Below are 13,316 nucleotides of genomic sequence, written 5' to 3' on the forward strand. Positions count from 1 at the left end.
CCTTTTGCAAACATAAAATTATGAAGGGAATAGATAAGCTAGAAGCAGTGACGTTGTTTCCACTGGCGGGTGAAACTAGATCTAGTGGGTGTAGCCTCAAAATAAGGGAGAGCAGATTTAGGACTGAGTTGAGGAGGAACTTCTTTACCCAAAGGGTTGTGAATCTGTGGAATTCCCTGCCCAGTCAAGCAATTGAGGCTACTTTGTTGAATGTTTTAGGGCAAAGATAGATAGATTTTTGAACAGTAAAGAAATTAAGGGTTATGCTGAGCGGGCAGGTATGTGGAATGAGTCCACAAAAGATCAGCCATGATCTCATTGAATGGTGGAGCAGACTCGAGGGGCCAGATGGCCTACTCCTACTCCTAGTTCTTATGTTCTTATGTTCTGCACTGTAGTGATTCTATGACTGTCCTGGAAGAGTTTGGTAGGACAGACAGGCTGCAGCTGTGGTTGCCCCTGTTATGGGTCTCCGCAATATTGAAAGATTTTGAAGGCCTCACAGATGCAAAGCCTCTCGCCGACTAACCCCCCCCCCCCCACCGAGCACTGGGGCAGCAGCACCAGTGCCCTTCAGCTGCATGCCAGGAAATCAAAATGACTACTCACCTCCTCACTTCCGCTCAGAAGCCATCGTGCCAGCTTCACGTTTTTAAAAAGGAATACGCCACGATGCCCGCGTGATTTCCCGCTGGGGAGTTGTGTTATTCACGGGATGCTGCAGCATTCAACTTCAGTCTCGCTAATGAGATTGAAATGATTGCAAATGAGGGCCAATGATATTCTCGCCATTGGGAGCAGGCCGGGTGAATTGTACAATGGTTCGCGTCTGGTGCTAATTCGATTTGGCCCTTTCCCCCTATTCACCTGGTATGTCTCGATCCGTGCCGGGCACAACGCAGTGGTAAAATCCCGTCCCCTGTCACAGGGGCATAAGAAGCAGTGGCAGCTGCAAATGATAGTTATGGGCAGCATGATTATCACTCTTCCCTTCTGGTAAGCCTCCATTGCCCTTGTACTTCAACTGAAATGGACTTAAAGGGCGGGGCGGGGGGTCCAGGCGGGACGGAGTGGCGGGAACCACTCCGGCGTCGGGCCGCCCCAAAGGTGCGGAATCCTCCGCACCTTCAGGGGCTAGGCCCGCCCTGGGGTGGTTTGCACCCCGCTGGCTGGTGGGAAAGGGGCTTGCCGCCACGCCAACCGGCGCCAAACGGCCTCTGCCGGCCGGTGTGAGTTGGCACATGTGCGAGAGCACCAGCGCATGCTGGCGACATCCCCGTGCATGCGCAGAGGAGTTCGCTTCCGCACCAGGAATGGCGGACCGGTACAGCCTCTGGTGCGGAAGGATAGAGAACCCCGGAGGCCACCCGCGCCACCAGGTCCCGTCGGTAAGGGACCTACTCCAATTTACACCGGCGGGACCGGCAAAAGACGGGCGGGTCTTCGGCCCATCGCAGGCCAGAGAATTCGGGCAGTCCCGGGGCCCATTGAGTCGTGCCTGACCACGCCATTCTCCGACGCGGGCGCTACAACTCACGCCGGGCTAATTTTTGGGGGCCCGGAGAAATTGGAGGACGGCGGGGGCGGCATTCACGCCAACCCCCGGTGATTCTACGACCTGGCGGGGGGCTCGGAGAATCCCGCCCAAGGCCAATGAGTGACAAAATGGCTTCCTAATAAGTCAGTGTGAATAAAAATGTTTTGGCTGCAAAACACGGGTAAGTGGTGTCTACTTATGTGTGCCACATATATACGAATTTAAGTGAAAGCAGATTCATCATCAAGATGGTGAAAGAACGAATAGGCAGGAAACGTCTCGACTGAAATATAGCATGAATTGTGACTATCCAAACACATGTCACAGGTAATTCTTACAGCCGTCGGAGAAAACTATTATCTCATTGCGATAATTGGGTTCAAACACTGGTCAAAGAAGTGAAGATTTTGTGAAACCCACTGCGCCACACAGTTGTATCCATTTAAAAATGCAAATAGAACTTGCTGTGCACACAATGCCTGTGTTCTAATTGCTTTTAAATGTTCGTGGCCCTCGCTGTGTCTGCATAACTGATTTCAAACTGAAAGTAGATATTGAAGCCTAGGATAACAAGTGTGAGAGTAAAACTAATTTATTTTACTGGGAGAGTGGTGCAACATCATTCACACCAGTAAAATTATAACTTCAAGGCATTGACACGCTCAAGCATCAGGCAAGCTCATGGACCACAAACTTTCAATTCTCAGGTGAGGTAGCAGCCCCCATTATATGTACCCCTGATCACACACACTTGAATCTTCATACTGCACGCCAAGCTGAAATAGTGAATCAGTTCAGATGCGTGATGCTATATACATGCAGAATGACTGACCGATTGTGATTAAGTAAGACACTTTTTTATTACAATGTACCGGAGTATTAGTGCTATTTTGGTGATGTTGGGAATGGCATGAAACACAAAATTAGAGATGCATGTAATAAGGGAATATCGGTGATCATGGGTGATTTTAATCATCACATAGATTGGGCAAATCAAATTAACCACAATGCCGTACAGGAAGAATTCCTGGAGTGTATTTTGGTTTTCTTGACCAATACGTGGAGGAACTAACTAGAGAGCAGGCCATCTTAGACTGGGTACTGTGTAATGAGAAGGGAATCATTGCCAATCTGGCTGTACGAGACCCCTTGGGGATGAACGACCATAACATGATAGTATTTTTTAATCAAGATGGAGAGTGAAGTAGTTGATTCGGAGACTAGGGTGCTGAATCTTAATAAAGGGAACTCGGAAGATATGAGGTGTGAGTTGGCCTTGATAGATTGGGGAGAGTTACTTAAAGGGATGACAGTGGGTAGACAATGGCAAACATCAAGGAACGCATGGAGGAACTACAGCAACTGTTCATTCCTGTCTGGCAGGAAAGCAAAGGGGCTAAGAGGACCAATCCATGACTTACTAAGGAAATTAGAAATAGTATCCGATACAAGGAAGAAGCATACACATTCTGGCCAAGAAAAATAATAAGTCTGAGGATTGGGAGCAGTTTAGAATTCAGCAAAGAAGGACGAAGCCAGGGTGAGTACCCAGCAATGGGCCATGGCACCAACCCCACTAACCCCCACATGTGTAACACCCACCTCCTCCCCAGGGGGACGGTACAAACAACATAGATCCAACTGCATGCATCGGACCACCTAACAATGCTGTCATCTCCCCCCCCCCCCCCCACCGGAGAAGAGCGCCCATAACCAGCGAGAGCGGGCCCAAACCGGAGGTGGCGAACCTGACTTGCACGAGCAGAGGGCACTGGGCATAGCCGCTGCACCCGATGACCGGGAGATTGCCCATGCCGAGATCGGGGGCGCGCCACCAAGTGAGATCCCCCCCCTGCCTGGCCCCTCTCCCCTCAGCCCTTCTCCCTCAGCACTCTCCCCTCAGCACTCTCCCCTCAGCCCCCTCCCCTCAGCCTTTCTCCCCTCAGCACTCTCCCCTCAGCACTCTCCCCTCAGCACTCTCCCTCAGCACTCTCCCCTCAGCCCTTTCCCCTCACCCCCATACCGTGACCCACACCCGCCTCCACCTGCCTAACCATGCTGGTGTATTGTGTGTCGCAGGGCCACGCGGTGACCGACTCTGAGCACCTGGCAGACACCGCCTGCATCCAGCGCCTGGATGGCCAACCGATGCAGACCAACCGGGCGAACCTGGCAGACACCGCCCGTATCTAGCGCCTGGACGGCCAGCCGACGCAAACCAACCGGGCGCACCTGGCAGACACCACCCCCGGCCAGCGTCTGGACGGCGAGCCCGCAGGGACTCTAGCAGCGACGGAGAGGGCAGCTCCAACAACAGCCCTCCGGCCCAGTCCAGTGACGACACAACGACACAGGACACAGGGGACAGACAGGCACGGCACGACGACACAGGACACAGGGGACAGACAGGCACGGCACGACGACACAGGACACAGGGGACAGACAGGCACGGCACGACGACACAGGACACAGGGGACAGACAGGCACGGCACGACGACACAGGACACAGGGGACAGACAGGCACGGCACGACGACACAGGACACAGGCATACAGGGGACAGACAGGCACGACGACACAGGACACTAGCGCACAGGGGACAGACAGACATGAAAGGACACAACACGACACCACCCCGAAGGGGACGGACATACAGGACATGGCACCCAGGGTACCCCCAACCGCAGGTCTGATGAAGGCACTGAGGTTGCATCACAGCAGTCCCCTGCACCCTCCGCCACCGCAGATACTCTCACCTCGGTTGGCCATGTTAGTGGTGAGGCTTCTGGGACACTAACTGGTGCGCACCACACAGCCGCTCCGGTACAGCAGGTGGAGGTAGGAGCAGCCGAGGGGCCGGACGGTCGGTGGGCAGCCCAGCCCCGGCAAACAACTTCCGCCCAGATGGGTCCTGGGTCCCTGGAGTTCCCCCGCCCATAGACCCGATGCAGTCAGGGACCCAGGGGCGTGATGGTGTGACGGCCGATTTCCAGCACCTGCAGACACAAGTGCAGGAGCAGGAAATGGTGCCGGTCATGAGTGCAACACAGGCCAACATTGCACGGGTGACGTCCGCGGTGGAGACAATGGTGGCGACGGTGTCGGGCATGGGACTGGGTTTGCAGGGCCTGGGGCTATCTGTGCACACGACTTCCGCAGCCCAGGACAGGGCTGCCGTCTCACAGGGCACCCCGAGGGAGGAGGAGGTGCTGGGGCCCGTTCCGGCTCCTCCTGCAGTGGGGGTGCCCGAACGCCACTCCACCTCGGACTACACCCCCCCCCCCCCCCACCATCCTTGGTGCACCTAGTGGGCAGCAGGCAGAACAGGGTGGCACCACACCATCCCAATTTCCCGAGGTGCAGCCTGGCCCATCCAGGCCGGGCCGCCCCAGGAAACAGGCGCGAAAGGGGATCCTAGAGACAGGGCAGGAATCACAGGAGTCCACCTCCAGTTCTGCTGTACCGTCTGGGGGAACACCTAGACGTAGTCATAGGGCCCGTAAGGCCAGAAAGGTAGACACTGATGAGTAAGTTGGCACGGGCGCAGGGTACAGAATAGTTAGATGGGCTAGAGCACACCTATGTGGGCTGCCTCTGTCCGATACGGACGGGGACTGGGTGCCAGTGTGTGTGAGGGTCGCTGCGATAGAAGTTGAGCTCCAGTGCATGTGACGTGCGGCCCCCCACCCCCACGGTTCTCCCACGCCCACCAGCCCCCAGCCATACGCCAGGGCCATGGGATGCAGTGTCTGCGCCTCGTGCAGGGTCCATCCAGCTGGAGGGTCTTGATGTGGCCATGAGTCAGACATTGTCGAACAATGTATGGCTTGGAGCTATCATTCTCTATACCTTGTACCAGACCCGCTTATACCATCAACCGTTTGCCCCCATCCCGTTGTGCTGCAGCTGAATGTGTCATGGAGAGGTCATATGCATGCGGGTGAGGGTGGTCGGTGGTGTGGGAGGTCAGGGTGGTCGGTGGTGGGGGAGGTGAGGGTGGTTGGTGGTGGGGGAGGTGAGGATGGTCGGTGGTGGGGGAGGTGAGGATGGTCGGTGGCGGGGGAGGTGAGGGTGGTTGGTGGTGGGGGAGGTGAGGATGGTCGGTGGTGGGGGAGGTGAGGATGGTCGGTGGTGGGGGAGGTGAGGGTGGTCGGTGGTGGGGGAGGTGAGGGTGGTTGGTGGTGGGGGAGGTGAGGATGGTCGGTGGTGGGGGTGGTGAGGGTGGTCGGTGGTGAGGGTGGTCGGTGGTGGGGGAGGTGAGGGTGGTCGGTGGTGGGGGAGGTGAGGGTGGTCGGTGGTGGGGGAGGTGAGGGTGGTTGGTGGTTGGGGAGGTGAGGATGGTCGGTGGTGGGGGAGGTGAGGATGGTCGGTGGTGGGGGAGGTGAGGGTGGTTGGTGGTGGGGGAGGTGAGGATGGTCGGTGGTGGGGGTGGTGAGGGTGGTCGGTGGTGAGGGTGGTCGGTGGTGGGGGAGGTGAGGGTGGTCGGTGGTGTGGGAGGTGAGGGTGGTCGGTGGCGGGGGAGGTGAGGGTGGTCGGTGGAGGGGAAGGAGAGGGTGGACGGTGGTGGGGGAGGTGAGGATGGTCGGTGGTGGGGGTGGTGAGGGTGGTCGGTGGTGGGGGAGGTGAGGATGGTCGGTGGTGGGGGTGGTGAGGGTGGTCGGTGGTGGGGGAGGTGAGGGCGGTCGGTGGTGGGGAGGTGAGGGTGGTCGGTGGTGGGGGAGGTGAGGATGGTCGGTGGTGGGGGTGATGAGGGTGGTCGGTGGTGGGGGAGGTGAGAGTGGTCGGTGGTGGGGGTGGTGAGGATGGTCGGTGGTGGGGTAGGTGAGGGTGGTCGGTGGTGGGGGTGGTGAGGATGGTCGGTGGTGGGGGAGGTGCGGATGGTCGGTGGTGGGGGAGGTGAGGGTGGTCGGTGGTGGGGGAGGTGAGGGTGGTCGGTGGTGGGGGTGGTGAGGATGGTCGGTGGTGGGGGAGGTGCGGATGGTCGGTGGTGGGGGAGGTGAGGGCGGTCGGTGGTGGGGGTGGTGAGGATAGTCGGTGGAGGGGAAGGAGAGGGTGGACGGTGGTGGGGGAGGTGAAGATGGTCGGTGGTGGGGGTGGTGAGGGTGGTCGGTGGTGGGGGAGGTGAGGGTGGTCGGTGGTGTGGGAGGTGAGGGTGGTCGGTGGCGGGGGAGGTGAGGGTGGTCGGTGGAGGGGAAGGAGAGGGTGGACGGTGGTGGGGGAGGTGAAGATGGTCGGTGGTGGGGGTGGTGAGGGTGGTCGGTGGTGGGGGAGGTGAGGATAGTCGGTGGTGGGGGAGGTGAGTGTGGGCGGTGGTGGGGAGGTGAGGGTGGTCGGTGGTGGGGGTGGTGAGGATGGTCGGTGGTGGGGGAGGTGCGGATGGTCGGTGGTGGGGGAGGTGAGAGTGGTCGGTGGTGGGGGAGGTGAGGATGGTCGGTGGTGGGGGTGATGAGGGTGGTCGGTGGTGGGGGAGGTGAGAGTGGTCGGTGGTGGGGGAGGTGAGGGTGGTCGGTGGTGGGGGAGGTGAGGATGGTCGGTGGTGGGGATGGTGAGGGTGGTCGGTGGTGGGGGAGGTGAGAGTGGTCGGTGGTGGGGGTGGTGAGGATGGTCGGTGGTGGGGGAGGTGCGGATGGTCGGTGGTGGGGAGGAGAGGGTGGTCGGTGGTGGGGGTGGTGAGGGTGGTCGGTGGCGGGGGAGGTGAGGGTGGTCGGAGGTGGGGGTGGTGAGGGTGGTCGGTGGTGTGGGAGGTGAGGGTGGTCGGTGGTGGGGGTGGTGAGGATGGTCGGTGGTGGGGGAGGTGAGTTTAGTCGGTGGTGAGGGTGGTCGGTGGTGGGGGAGGAGAGGGTGGTCGGTGGTGGGGGTGGTGAGGATGGTCGGTGGTGGGGGAGGTGAGTTTAGTCGGTGGTGGGGGAGGTCAGAGTGGTCGGTGGTGGGGGAGGTGAGGGTGGTCGGTGGTGGGGGGGGTGAGTGTGGTCGGTGGTGGGGGAGGTGAAGGTGGTCGGTGGTGGGGGAGGTGAGGGAGGTCGGTGGTGGTGGAGGTGAGGGTGGTCGGTGGTGGGGGAGGTGCGGATGGTCGGTGGTGGGGAGGGTGGTCGGTGGTGGGGGGGGGTGAGTGTGGTCGGTGGTGGGGGAGGTGAGGGTGGTCGGTGGTGGGGGAGGTGAGGGTGGTCGGTGGTGGGGGAGGTGAGGGTGGTCGGTGGTGGGGGAGGTGAAGGTGGTCGGTGGTGGGGGAGGTGAGGGTGGTCGGTGGTGGGGAGGTGAGGGAGGTCGGTGGTGGTGGAGGTGAGGGTGGTCGGTGGTGGGGGAGGTGCGGATGGTCGGTGGTGGGGGAGGGTGGTCGGTGGTGGTGGAGGTGAGGGTGGTCGGTAGCGGGGGAGGTGAGGGTGGTCGGTGGCGGGGGAGGTCAGGGTGGTCGGTGGTGGGGGAGGAGAGGATGGTCGGTGGTGGGGGAGGTGAGGGTGGTCGGTGGTGGGGGAGGTGAGTGTGTTCGGTGGGGGGGAAGGTGAGGGTGGTCGGTGGTGGGGGAGGTGAGTGTGTTCGGTGGGGGGGAAGGTGAGGGTGGTCGGTGGTGGGGGAGGTGAGGGTGGTCGGTGGTGGGGGAGGTGAGGGTGGTCGGTGGTGGGGGAGGTGAGGGTGGTCGGTGGTGGGGGAGGTGAGGGTGGTCGGTGGTGGGGGAGGTGAGGGTGGTCGGTGGTGGGGGAGGTGAGGGTGGTCGGTGGTGGGGGAGGTGAGGGTGGTCGGTGGCGGGGGAGGTGAGGGTGGTCGGTGGAGGAGGAGGTGAGGGTGGTCGGTGGCGGGGGAGGTGAGGGTGGTCGGTGGTGGGGAGGTGAGGGTGGTCGGTGGTGGGGAGGTGAGGGTGGTCGGTGATGTGGAAGGTGAGGGTGGTCGGTGATGGGGGAGGTGAGGGAGGTCAGTGGTGGGGGAGGTGAGGGCGGTCGGTGGTGGGGGAGGAGAGGATGGTCGGTGGTGGGGTTGGCGAGGGTGGTCGGTGGTGGGGGAGGTGAGGGTGGTCGGTGATGGGGGAGGTGAGGGTGGTCGGTGGTGGGGTTGGCGAGGGTGGTCGGTGATGTGGAAGGTGAGGGTGGTCGGTGATGGGGGAGGTGAGGGTGGTCGGTGATGGGGAAGGTGAGGGTGGTCGGTGATGGGGGAGGTGAGAGTGGTCGGTGATGGGGAGGTGATGGTGGTCGGTGGCGGGGGAGGTGAGGATGGTCGGTGGCGGGGGAGGTGAGGGTGGTCGGTGGTGGGGGAGGTGAGGATGGTCGGTGGTGGGGGAGGAGAGGGTGGTCGATGGTGGGGGAGGTGAGGGTGGTCGGTGGCGGGGGAGGTGAGGATGGTCGGTGGTGGGGGAGGTGCGGATGGTCGGTGGTGGGGGAGGTGAGGTTGGTCGGTGGTGGGGGACGTGAGTGTGGTCGGCGGTGGGGGAGGTGAGGGTGGTCGGTGGTGGGGAGGTGAGGATGGTCGGTGGTGGGGGAGGTGAGGATGGTCGGCGGTGGGGGAGGTGAGGGTGGTCGGTGGTGGGGGAGGTGAGGATGGTCGGTGGTGGGGGAGGTGAGGGTGGTCGGTGGCGGGGGAGGTGAGGATGCTCGGTGGTGGGGGAGGTGAGAATGGTCGGTGGTGGGGGAGGAGAGGGTGGTCGGTGGTGGGGGTGGTGAGGGTGGTCGGTGGCGGGGGAGGTGAGGATGCTCGGTGGTGGGGGAGGTGAGGATGGTCGGTGGTGGCGGAGGTGAGGGTGGTCGGTGGCGGGGGAGGTGAGGATGCTCGGTGGTGGGGGAGGTGAGAATGGTCGGTGGTGGGGGAGGTGAGGGTGGTCGGTGGTGGGGGAGGTGAGGGTGGTCGGTGGTGGGGGAGGTGAGGATGGTCGGTGGTGGGATAGGTGAGGGTGGTCGGTGGTGGGGGTGGTGAGGATGGTCGGTGGTGGGGGAGGTGCGGATGGTCGGTGGTGGGGGAGGTGAGGGTGGTCGGTGGTGGGGGAGGTGAGGGTGGTCGGTGGTGGGGGTGGTGAGGATGGTCGGTGGTGGGGAGGTGCGGATGGTCGGTGGTGGGGGAGGTGAGGGCGGTCGGTGGTGGGGGTGGTGAGGATAGTCGGTGGAGGGGAAGGAGAGGGTGGACGGTGGTGGGGGAGGTGAAGATGGTCGGTGGTGGGGGTGGTGAGGGTGGTCGGTGGTGGGGGAGGTGAGGGTGGTCGGTGGTGGGGGAGGTGAGGTTGGTCGGTGGTGGGGGACGTGAGTGTGGTCGGCGGTGGGGGAGGTGAGGGTGGTCGGTGGTGGGGAGGTGAGGATGGTCGGTGGTGGGGGAGGTGAGGATGGTCGGCGGTGGGGGAGGTGAGGGTGGTCGGTGGTGGGGGAGGTGAGGATGGTCGGTGGTGGGGGAGGTGAGGGTGGTCGGTGGCGGGGGAGGTGAGGATGCTCGGTGGTGGGGGAGGTGAGAATGGTCGGTGGTGGGGGAGGAGAGGGTGGTCGGTGGTGGGGGTGGTGAGGGTGGTCGGTGGCGGGGGAGGTGAGGATGCTCGGTGGTGGGGGAGGTGAGGATGGTCGGTGGTGGCGGAGGTGAGGGTGGTCGGTGGCGGGGGAGGTGAGGATGCTCGGTGGTGGGGGAGGTGAGAATGGTCGGTGGTGGGGGAGGTGAGGGTGGTCGGTGGTGGGGGAGGGGAGGATGGTCGGTGGTGGGGGAGGTGAGAATGGTCGGTGGTGGGGGAGGAGAGGGTGGTCGGTGGTGGGGGTGGTGAGGGTGGTCGGTGGCGGGGGAGGTGAGGATGGTCGGTGGTGGGGGAGGTGAGGATGGTCGGTGGTGGGGGAGGTGAGGTTGGTCGGTGGTGGGGGAGGTCAGGATGGTCGGTGGTGGGGGAGGTGAGGATGGTCGGTGGTGGGGGAGGTGAGGATGGTCGGTGGTGGCGGAGGAGAGGGTGGTCGGTGGTGGGGGAGGTGAGGGTGGTCGGTGGTGGGGGTGGTGAGGGTGGTCGGTGGTGGGGGAGGTGAGGGTGGTCGGTGGTGGGGGAGGTGAGGGTGGTCGGTGGTGGGGGTGGTGAGGGTGGTCGGTGGTGGGGGTGGTGAGGATGGTCGGTGGCGGGGGAGGTGAGGGTGGTCGGTGGCGGGGGAGGTGAGGGTGGTCGGTGGTGGGGGAGGTGAGGGTGGTCGGTGGTGGGAGGTGAGGGTGGTCGGTGGTGGGGGAGGTGAGGGTGGTCGGTGGTGTGGGAGGTGAGGGTGGTCGGTGGTGGGGGAGGTGAGGGTGGTCAGTGGTGGGGGATGTGAGGGTGGTCGGTGGTGGGGGAGGTGAGGATGGTCGGTGGTGGGGGAGGTGAGGATGGTCGGTGGTGGGGGTGGTGAGGGTGGTCGGTGGTGGGGGAGGTGAGGATGGTCGGTGGTGGGGGAGGTGAGGGTGGTCGGTGGTGGGGGGAGGTGAGGGTGGTCGGTGGTGGGGGAGGTGAGGATGGTCGGTGGTGGGGGAGGTGAGGGTGGTCGGTGGTGGGGGAGGTGAGGGTGGTCGGTGGTGGGGGAGGTGAGGATGGTCGGTGGTGGGGGAGGTGAGGGTGTTCGGTGGTGGGGGAGGTGAGGATGGTCGGTGGTGGGGGAGGTGAGGATGGTCGGTGGTGGGGGAGGTGAGGATGGTCGGTGGTGGGGGTGGTGAGGATGGTCGGTGGTGGGGGAGGTGAGGGTGTTCGGTGGCGGGGGAGGTGAGGGTGGTCGGTGGTGGCGGATGTGAGGGTGGTCGGTGGTGGCGGAGGTGCCAAACTCTGCTGTCTGTGCCCATGCCCATCACTACTGACCCCCACCATGGTTGCCGAAATGTCCAGCTATCAGTGACACCCGTGCCTGCTGGCACAGCCGGCGGCGCTGGGCAGCCTCCTGTTGCCGTCCATCCCCCATGTCCCGTGCATCTGCTTCCCCCTCGCCATCCCCCTCATCTGGAGAAGAGTTCCCCTCATCCTGACTGTAATCCTCCTCCTCCTCCAGCGCATCGCCCCTCTGCTGGGCTATGTTGTGCAGGACGCAGCAGAACACGAAGATGCGGCCGACTCTCTTTGATGGGTACTGGAGGTCCCCCCCAGACCGGTCCAGGCACCTGAAGCGCATCTTGAGCAGCCCAAAGCACCTCTCGACCACACTCCTGGTCGCTGCATGAGCATCATTGTAGCGGTGATCCGCGTCGGTCTGTGGCCTCCGCATAGGCGTCATCAGCCGTGACCGCAACGGATAACCCCCGTTGCCCAGCAACTACCCCACCGGAGGCGGGGAGGGGGGGGGGGTCTGTCGAACATGTCGGGGATGGAAGATTGGGGGAGTATAAAGGAGTCATGCACACTGCCAGGGTACCTGGCGCAGACGTGCAGGATCGTCATCCTGTGGTCAGAGACCACCTGCACGTTCATTGAGTACGTACCCTTCCTGTTCAGGCACATGGCCCTTTCATCCGATGTGGGCCGCATGGCGATGTGCACTCCATCGATTGCCCCCTGCACCACGGGTATCCGAGCAATAGCGACGAACCCCGCTGCGCCGGCATCCTGGTGGGTGCGGTCCGCAGGGTACTGTATGTACCGGTCCGCGATGTCATACAGAGCGTTGGTGACGGCCCGGATGCACCTGTGCACCGATGGCTGGGAGATGCCAGACAGGTCCCCACTTGGCGACTGGAACGACCCCGTCGCGAAGAAGTTGAGGGCGACCGTCACCTTGACGGCCACCGGTAGGGCATGTCCACCCCCGGTCCCACGTGGTGCCAGGTATGCCATCAGATGGCAGATGTGGGCGACGGTCTCGTGGCTCATCCGGAGTCCCCTCCTGCACGCCCTGTCCGGGAGGTTGTGGTGAACCACATTCCGCTGTTACTCACTGCTATATATATATATTCACTGTTATTGTTTGTTCCATTGTTACTTACTGTTGTTGTTGTTGTTGCTTCTGTTGGCTCCGCCTGTGGCTCCGCCCCTCGGGCTTTGTATATAGTTGGTTGATCTGTGGCCCTGCCCCCAGTGAGGGATCAGCAGCAGGCAGGCACACATCTCAGTGTGTTAAAGCCACATTTTAGTTCTATAACTCGCTTTGTCTATTATTGATGGTCCATCAGAGGTCCTCGAAGGACATGCGGGGCCGGTACACACGTTGACACATCAGACGCCTCCGTGGCCGTGGCACACCCTCCTCATCATCCTCCTGCTGTGGCTCCCGCACGGCGTGGTGCTCCTCCTGCTCCTTTTGGGTGTGTGGCCTTGCGGCCTGTGCGGCTTGCATGTGCCTCACTGCAGCCCGCTGCTCTACAGCAGGATCCGCTACCTCCCTGTCATGCCCGTGCTCTAGCTCCCACTGGGCCTCATGCAGGGCAGCAGCCCCCGCCACGGCGGCCAACAACGCTGGGAGATGGCTAAACATTGTACTATCTGTAGGGGATGGGAGTAGACAGGGTTTCAGCATTGGTATACCACCCTCCACAACCAGGTGCCATGGGCTACATAGCCGGCCCGGTTGCCAGCAGGGGCCCCTCCCCTGCCCCCTCGGTGCCCTGAGACCTGTCGGCTGTCGCCCCTGCCGGGGCCATGGTTTGGTGGCACTGTCATTACTGGGGGGCTCCCTTGTGTGCCACCCTGGGCATACCCGCTGGTGGGTGCCGCCAGTTTGGTGGGGGGGGGTGTCTGGCACACGTCAGGACAGCTGGGCCGCCTGCGCCGTGACAGTGAACAGGTTGGGTGGACAGCTGCGTGTCCGCCGTCATGGGGTCTGGCCGTTGGATCCGCCCTGCCATGGCGGGTCGTGCCACCCGCAGCCTTTGTCGCGCCCACCGCTCCATCCC

This window comes from Scyliorhinus torazame, chromosome 3 (genome assembly GCF_047496885.1).
Source record: "Scyliorhinus torazame isolate Kashiwa2021f chromosome 3, sScyTor2.1, whole genome shotgun sequence".
NCBI lineage: Eukaryota > Metazoa > Chordata > Chondrichthyes > Carcharhiniformes > Scyliorhinidae > Scyliorhinus > Scyliorhinus torazame.